The sequence below is a fragment of the Prionailurus viverrinus genome, chromosome B1 (assembly GCF_022837055.1).
Source record: "Prionailurus viverrinus isolate Anna chromosome B1, UM_Priviv_1.0, whole genome shotgun sequence".
Lineage (NCBI taxonomy): Eukaryota > Metazoa > Chordata > Mammalia > Carnivora > Felidae > Prionailurus > Prionailurus viverrinus.
Genome location: NC_062564.1, coordinates 144320305 through 144329480, shown reverse-complemented (window position 1 = coordinate 144329480; position 9176 = coordinate 144320305). Strand labels below are relative to the sequence as shown.

Genomic DNA, 9176 nt, shown 5'->3' with positions numbered 1-9176 from the left:
TTAAGTATTCTTATTTCAGGTGCGCACACACACATAAACAATAATAAAGAGGGTGGGAGGAAACTTCTGGAGAGTATGGATGTTTATGGCACGTAATGCTATAACATAGGTAATGGTGACTGTGGGTATATACTTATCTTCAAACTCATCAAGTGGTTTCCTCCTGTGGCCTTTCAGCTGGCTTCCCCATTCCCCAGTTCAGACCTGTGTCCTGCTTCATTTTCCTCCCTGCCATACCATTCACTCTCTTCCTCTAACCTCTTGCTACTCAAAGTAGGGTCCCAGAACAGGCAGCCCCAGAACCATCTGGAAGATGGTTAGACATAGAGAGGCTCAGGCCCTGCTCTGGACCAAATGAACCAGAATTTGCATTTGAACGAACCACCTATCATCCATGGGCATATTAAAGTATGAGAAGCACAGCAGGCTAGACCGTAGTCCTTCAAGGTTGGGTCATGACTGTGCTTTTTTGTAGTCTCCCTTCAATGGATCTTCAAACTGGTATTTGCCCTCACCACCCCACCCCCAGCCCCACACGTTTGCACTTAAAGAACAGTGTTCCTGGCCTCCTCCACATGCCCAGGGTCTCTCTGGACCACTGATGATGGGCATGTCCTGAAACATTCAGGATTGATCCTTGGATGACTGGCCCCACCCCCAGGGGTGTATAACTCAGTCATGCCCTGTCTTTCCAGGTTCTGATGATGTTGGGGGGATGTAATTAAAAGTGAAATCTTCTGCCAGCCAAGCTCTCTCCACAAAAGGGTAGAGACAGAAAACAGTTTTATTACTGACTAATCATTAAGCCAGAATGCGACGTGCATCACAGACAGTCAACTAAAGAGGGGAAAAAAATCTCACCCTTTTGTATCCCCAGGCGGATATAATGTATTCCACACATGTCCTCGAGATGAACAACAACTAGTCCTCAAGTCAGAGGACTTGACAGCACCATTTGTCATACACAGTACATCCTAAATTCACTTGGTAATTGAGTGGCCATCTGTGTTAGCAGTTGCCCTCATCCAAAGGAAAAATAAAACTTCTTGTATCTTTAGGACAGGAAGTAGTTTTACAGCCTGGAGCCGGGCATCTGCTCCTACCATCCCACAGAAACTGGGAGAGAGGAATGCTATCTTTCACGATGATTACTTATCAAAGAGATGGCTGCCAGGCCCTTAAGAAAGACATTCCTGGGTTGTAAAGATGGCAAAAGACTTATTAGCTTTGAAAAAGACATATACGTTTCATATGTAATATAACATATTATAATATATTATAGAACACTTTCTATTCAGCTGCCTTCATCCAATGTGCTTTCGGTAAGCTCCAGGATAAGGTACAACTAGATTTGAGCTCTAATTCTGTGTGGGCTCTATGAGATCAAGCCATGGGCTTTACTTACTTCTATACCTGAGGAAGTATGTGTGCTGTGGTACAAAGCAGAGGCTCATAAATGCTGATGGGGGATTTTGCGAAAGCTTTCTATTGAGAAAGTTCACATTTGATGACATTTTGAGAGGTGACAGGAGTGGCGAGGGGGAGGGTGGGGAGAGACTGATCGATTGGGAGAAAGAAGTTCTATTTTCAAAACCTCAAATCTGTTCTAGCTCTCTATTTTAGCAACAACTATCACTTTAATAGTCTTAGTTTTCTGTGAACTGACCGTACCTCATATCTTCTCAGAGATCTACCTTCTCTCCCTGTGGTAAAAATTTCTGAAATGCTTATGAAAGGATGGATAAAATGTATGGGGGCCACTCCACCAAAACAGTCATTACCTGGGGCGCCTGGGTGGCTCAGTCAGTTAAGTCTGCTTGAGATTCTCTCTTCTCTATGCCCCTTCCATGCCTCTCTCTCAAAAAATAAATGGGAGAGAGAGAGAGAGAAAGAGAGAGAGAGAGATTACCTGACAATAGTTTAGGAACCTCTGAAATGGATTTTATTTTCTCAGGTATTGGCAACCTTGACTGAAGGTGGATAAGTTTGTGGTGTGAAAATGCACCAGACAATTAAAAAGATGAATTTATTCTGGCTATTGCAATGGGGAAAATGCTCACTCATGAAAGGAGAATGAGGAAAAAAAAAAAAAGGATCTGGGGTTTTGTCAAGGTAGGTAAACAGGAGTCCTGAGGGAGGGTCTTATCTCTGCTGGACAGGGGGTCCTTTGAGGCTATGCAGGAAGGTCAGGAGATACCACAGATGTTTTCTGGGAGCATAGGGCTTAGATAAAGTTCAATATTGTCAGTGGACTGTGAAGCCCATTGGTGTTTGAATCCTGCTTCCCTTATTTAGTAGCTGTGTGATCTTAGGCAAATTATTTAACCCCTGTGTGTCTTATTTCTTCATCTATAAAATGGGAAAAATAGATAGTACTTACCTCATAGAGATATTTCAAGGATTAAACGAGATGAAGCATATAAAGCGTCTGCCACTATATGCGTTCCATAAATATCATTACCGTTCTGAAGTATTCTGCGGAGAACAGAAACTAGGTTTACAAGGAGGGACAAAACTTGCCAGTGCTCTCCTATCAAACTTCACAAAAGGCAAGAAGCCTCCCTCAGATAAGACAAGTTGTTTTTATGCCTCCTTAAAAAGCTGACACACAGAAATGCTTACCATGTACAAAATGAAATAACTCAGAATCTTTCTTTTAAAATGCCCAATTATAAGTTCAATTAAACAGTAGTTAAAATATTTATGTGTGTGTATGTGTAAGTAGTTTCCATTTATGTACAATGGATCATGGAATTTGTTTAAATGAATAGTTTTTTAAAAAAATTTTTTTTTTCGACATTTATTTATTTTTGGGACAGAGAGAGACAGAGCATGAACGGGGGAGGGGCAGAGAGAGAGGGAGACACAGAATCGGAAACAGGCTCCAGGCTCTGAGCCATCACCAGCCCAGAGCCCGACGCGGGGCTCGAACTCCCGGACCGCGAGATCGTGACCTGGCTGAAGTCGGACGCTTAACCGACTGCGCCACCCAGGCGCCCCTAAATGAATAGTTTTTAAATGATGCCCTGGCCTTATTTTATTTTAGGGAATGTTAGTCTTTAAAATTGTCTTGTGGCTGATTTAAATAGTAAAGCTAACTTAAGATAAGTTTCATTTTAAGGGAATAGTTTTTATTTTTACTTACTTTTTATTTATTTAACTTTTAGCAACTCATTTAATAAACAGTTCACTTGTCAGTATAAACTTTTAACACTTTCATGGGTTTGGCAGAAAGCAAATTCATGACCTTGAGGTAGTAGTAGGTCTCAAAGTGGTAACTTGAGGCTTGTCGGCAGTCACTCATAACTTCACTGTCATTGAGGGGATAATGGGACAATATGAACATATTCGATTCCTATAGTTCCTGAAATGTCCTGCATATTCTTTAACATTCAGCTGTACTAAACAGGTTTTTTTTTTTTTTAACGAGTATGTGAAGAAGTGATCACCGTGCCTCATTTTGGATGGCATTTTCTGCTTTATTTTCATTTCCGACACTGATGGGATGTGGTGCTCTTCCTGAAAGAAACTGTTCCATTTGGGAATATAGTCTTCTACTGATGCCCAGTAAAGAGTCTCAAGAGAAACTACCCCTGGTGGTGGAATTGGGTGAATCTGGGTCTGTAGGGGCTTTTCTGCTGCTTCGAGGTCCTTTAAGAGACTAAGGTTCCTTTTAAAAGCATTCTCAGGGGTGCCTGGGTGGCTCAGTCCGTTGAGTGACGGGCTCTTGATTTCAGCTCAGGTCGTGATCTCACGGGTTTGTGAGTTTGAGCCCCGAGTAGGGCTTTGTGGTGACAGTGCTGAGCTTGCTTGGGATTCTCTCTCTCCCTCACTCTCTCTGCCCCTTCTCTGTGCGCTCTCTCTCTTAAAATAAATAAATAAATAAATAAATAAATAAATAAATAAATAAATAAATAAATAAATAAAAATACATAAATAAATAAATGCAGTCTCAGCTGCTTGCATCTGAGATGTCTTTTCCTTGTTTTCTTCTACAGATTTATTCTCCATATTTTGAAGTAACATTCACCTTTGTGATACTATTTCTTTATGGCGAATTTCTTGACCAAACAAGGAAGTCACCTTTAGTCAAAGCTGCCTTATAAGCTTTCTGAATGAAGAGCCTGGACCAACACAGATAAAGATCAAGTGTAGAGCTTTGAAGGCTCTGAGCCTGAAGGCATATCATCTGGTTGGGTGCAAAAGCCAAAGGCTGACTGACTGACTGTCGCAGCTGCACTCAGACCTCTTCTGTAAAGGTGCCCACTCCTGTCAGGGAAATAGTTTTAAAAATACAGTTTCAAGCTCTTTATTCTTGATGAACTTCAGGTGGACATTAGGAGGAGGGAAGCCTCTGTCATCCACCAGGGACAGTGGTACGCACTCTCCATATCTTCCTTCCTTCACACTAACCCTGTGAGGTAGGAATTATAGCCCCATTTTATGTTTCAAAAAAAAAAAAAAAGTGGGGAAATCTCCAAGAGACTAAATAACTTGCCGGGGATCATGAAGCTAGTAACTGGGCATGACAGATATGGATTCTCAGTTAAGGGCACAGGAGAGATTGTCAACTAATTGAGAGAAAAGAAAATGGTTTTCATTTTCATATTACCAGCTCGTCACCATCTCCTGCTGTTTACAAAGCTGGCCTGGGAGTCTCCAGAAGCACAGATCACTAAAATTCATTGAGCACTTCTATTTAGAGCCTCCAGTTCAGAAATGCTCTGAATTATAGCCCTAATAATGACCAGGAGCTTAACTACATGTTATGCACTGTTCTAAGCACTTTTCATGTGACAACTTAATCTTCACAAAACCCAGTGAGGTAAGTGCTATTCTCATTTTTACAGATGAGGAGACTGAGGCACAGAGAGGTTAGATCACTTCCCTGAGGTTGGAGAGCTACTAAATAGTACAGCCAGAATTCAAATCTAGGCAGCCTGATACCAACACACGTGCTGTTAACACTCTTCTATAAGCTCAGACACCAAAACCAAGTGGGTTTGAATTTTGTACATATATGAAGCAGTTTGGAGAGATTAAAGAACAGTTTAATTAACTGTCCCAAACCAATAGAAACCTGTCAGACTGGCTTTTCAGGTTTAAGTCACTTTAGAGTCATCACAAGAATTTTAAAGGGAAAATAATGAAGTCAAACAGACATTAAAGGAATAAGCACAATTACCTAGGTTCTTTCGTTTCTGTAGTAATTGAGATGTCTTATGGCCTTGCCCAAGTCTGGAACTTTTTCATATATTTATTTCAAGTCACGAGATGAACAACGATGATGTAAAAACAAGGTTATAAACTTCCATGGCCTGATAGGGTCCACATTTAAAGTAAAAGTTGGCGGGGCGCCTGGGTGGCTCAGTCGGTTAAGCGTCCGACTTCGGCTCAGGTCACGATCTCGCGGTCCATGGGTTCGGGCCCCACGTCAGGCTCTGTGCTGACAGCTCAGAGCCTGGAGCCTGCTTCCGATTCTGTGTCTCCCTCTCTCTCTGCCCCTCCCCAGTTCATGCTTTGTCTCTCTCTGTCCCAAAAATAAATAAACGTTAAAATAAATAAATAAATAAATAATAAATAAAGTAAAAGTTGGCTTGACTTGGTATGAACAACAGCAAAGGTATGTATGACTCAGTTAATCTTAGTCTTTTATTTTGTTATTAGTTTTTGAAATTTTAATCTTTTTGATATCTGACTATCCCAGTCCTGTTCCATGTATTGTCAGTATCACAGAAAATAAAACTCAACCATTCTTTTTTTAAAAATGTATTTATTTTTTAATTTACATCCAAGTTATTTAGCATATACTGCAACAATGATTTCAGGAGTAGATTCCTTAATGCCTCTTACGTATTTAGCCCATCTCCCCTCCCACAACCCCTCTAACAACCCTCTGTTTGTTCTCCATATTTAAGAGTCTCTTCTGTTTTGTCCCCCTCCCTGTTTTTATATTATTTTTGTTTCCCTTCCCTTATGTTCTTCTGTTTTGTATCTTAAAGTCCTCATATGAGTGAAGCCATATGATATTTGTCTTTCTCTGACTAATTTGGCTTAGCATAATACCCTCTAGTTCCATATCCTTTTTAGTGGGGTCTTTATCTAGTTTTGGAATCAAGGTAATGCTGGCCTCGTAGAATCACTTTGGAAGCTTTCCTTCCATTTCTATTTTTTGGAACAGCTTCAAGAGAATAGGTGTTAAGTCTTCTTTAAATGTTTGATAGAATTCCCCTGGAAAGCCATCTGGCCCTGGACTCTTGTGTTTTGGGAGATTTTTGATTACTAATTTGATGTCTTTACTGGTTATGGGTCTGTTCAAATTTTCTATTTCTTCCTGTTTCAGTTTTGGTAGTTTATATGTTTCTAGGAATATGTGCATTTATTCCAGATTGCCATTTTATTGGCATATAATTGTGTGTAATATTCTCTTATTATTGTTTGTATTTCTGCTGTGTTGGTTGTGATCTCTCCTCTTTCATTCTTGATTTTATTTATTTGGGTCCTTTCTTTTTTCTTTTTCGATCAAACTGGCTAGGGGTTTTCAATCTTGTTAATTCTTTCAAAGAACCAGCTTCTGGTTTCATTGATCTGTTCTACTGTTTTGTTTGTTTGTTTGTTTTGTTTTGTTTTTTGTTTCAATAGCATTGATTTCTGCCCTAATCTTTATTATTTCCGGTCTTCCGCTGGTTTTGGGTTTTATTTGCTGTTCTTTGTCCAGCTCTTTAAGGTGTAAAGTTAGGTTGTGTATCTGAGACCTTTCTTCCTTCTTTAGGAAGTCCTGGATTGCTAAATACTTCCCTCTCATGACTGCCTTTGCTGTATCCCAGAGGTTTTGGGCTGTGGTTATCATTTTCATTGGCTTCCATATACTTTTTAATTCCTCTTTAACTTCTTGGTTAGCCCATTCATTCTTTAGTAGGATGGTCTTTAGTCTCCAACTATTTGTTATCTTTCCAAATTTTTTCTTGTGGTTGATTTCAAGTTTCATAGCATTGTGGTCTGAAAATATTCACAGTATGATCTTGATCTTTTTGTACTTGTTGAGGGCTGCTTTGTGTCCCAGTATGTGATCTATTCTGGAGAACATTCCATGTGCACTGGAGAAGAATGTGTATCCCGCTGCTTTAGGACGAAATGTTCTGAATATATCTGTTAAGTCCATCTGGTCCAGTGTGTCATTCAAAGCCATTGTTTCCTTGTTGATATTCTGTTTAGATGATCTCTCTATTACTGTAAGTGGGGTGTTGAAGTCCTCTACTATTATGGCATTATTATCAATGAATTTCTTTATGTTTGTGATTAATTGATTTAATATTTGGGTGCTCCACATTTGGAGCATAAATGTTCACAATTGTTAGGTCTTCTTGGTGGATAGACCCCTTAATTATGATATAATGCCCTTCTTCATCTCTTGTTACAGTCTTTATTTTAAAGTCTAGATTGTCTGATATAAGTATGGCTACTCTGGCTTTCTTTTGTTGACCATTAGCATGATAGATGGTTCTCCATCCCCTTACTTTCAATCTGAGGGTCTCTTTTGGTCTAAAGCGGGTCTCTTGTAAACAGCATATAGATGTATCTTGTTTTCGTATCCATTCTGTTACCCTATGTCTTTTTATTGGAGCATTGAGTCCACTGACATTTAGAGTGAGTACTGAAAGATAGGAATTTATTGCCATTATGTTGCCTATAGAGTTGGAGTTTCTGGTGGTGTTCTCTGGTCCTTTCTAGTCTTTCGTGCTTTTGGTCTTTTTTTTTTTTCTTTGTCTTTTCTCCCCTCAGAGAGTCCCCCGTAAAATTTCTTGCAGGGCTGGTTTAGTGCTCACGAACTCCTTTAATTTTTGTTTGTCTGGAAAACTTTTTATCTCTTCTATTTTGAATGACAGCCTGGCTGGATAAAGAATTCTTGGCTGTGTATTTTTCCAATTCAGCACATTGAATATATCCTGCCACTCCTTTCTGGCCTGCCAAGTTTCTGTGGATAGGTCTGCTGCAAACCTGACCTGTCTTCCCTTGTAGGTTAAGGACTTTTTTTCCCTTGCCGCTTTCATGATTCTTTCCTTGTCTGAGCATTTTGTGAATTTGACTATGATATGCCTTGTTTATGGTCAGTTTTTATTGAATCTAATGGGAGTTCTCTGTGCTTCCTGGAAAAAAATCCAACCATTCTAAGTACATACCCAGGAGTTTGGGCCCATGGATGAGTTTGCTGTGTGTCCTCCAAGTCCATACAGACTCAACGTGAATTCAACCACAATTTGTAGAGCTCCTTGAAAGGTACTCTAAGGAGCTAGGTAGGATGGTAAATGATTTCTTTCTCTCCAATAGCTCAGATTTAATGGTGAAGTCAACCACCTCAACTACTTTCAGTGAATAAAAAATTAATTGTGGAGCACCTGGGTGGCTCAGTCAGTTAAGCGTCTGACTTCAGCTCAGTTCATGATCTCATGGTTTGTGGGTTCGAGCCCTGCATCAGGCTCTGTGCTGACAGCTCGGAGCCTGGAGCCTGCTTCAGACTCTGTGTCTCCCCTCTCTCTCTGCAGCGCCCCCGTCACCCCGCTCATGTTCTGTCTCTCAAAAATAAATAAAAACATTAAAAAATTTAAAAAATTAACTGTAAATTGTAATAATAAATGCCACCGAGAGCATGAGAAAAGTCTTCTTTCCCCCCAGCTATTGAACTTGCATTGAACACTGGCCCAACTGAGTCATATCCCTAAGGAATGCCATGCACTGATTGACAGGAGCTGCGTTCTTGTCCAGACCTGAGCCAGTCACATGTGGAATAAGATTATAGTGGTTTATACTAGCCAGGGTCCCTCATTAGAGTTGAGTTCAGTCATTCTCCCAAAATGAGTGGGGAAGGGGTAGGATAATCACTGAAGAAGCATCTGTAATGTCCACTGAAAATGTTAAATGCTTGATGCTTAATAGAAGAAATATTATGAAGAGAGCTCTCTTGGAGGTGAAGGGGGAAGGAAAAATTCCATCTCTAGAAGGTGTGGAATTGGAGTCAGGATTTCAGAGACAGTAGTGGAGACCTGCTACTAAGAAATTTTTAGCCAAAGTGTACAACATGAACAACATTAAGAAAGAAAGAGTATGAGATGGAAGAGCAGAAAGTAGAAATATCATTGGAGGAGAAGGAGTGAGAAATAAGGGAAATATGCGAGCAG

The 9176-nt window shown here is 40.1% G+C and overlaps 1 pseudogene; it reads right to left on the bottom strand.

The window, feature by feature from the left end:
• Nucleotides 1–3445: 3445 nt before the first annotated feature.
• Nucleotides 3446–4686, bottom strand: LOC125164854 (uncharacterized protein C3orf14-like; annotated as a pseudogene).
• Nucleotides 4687–9176: the final 4490 nt, after the last annotated feature.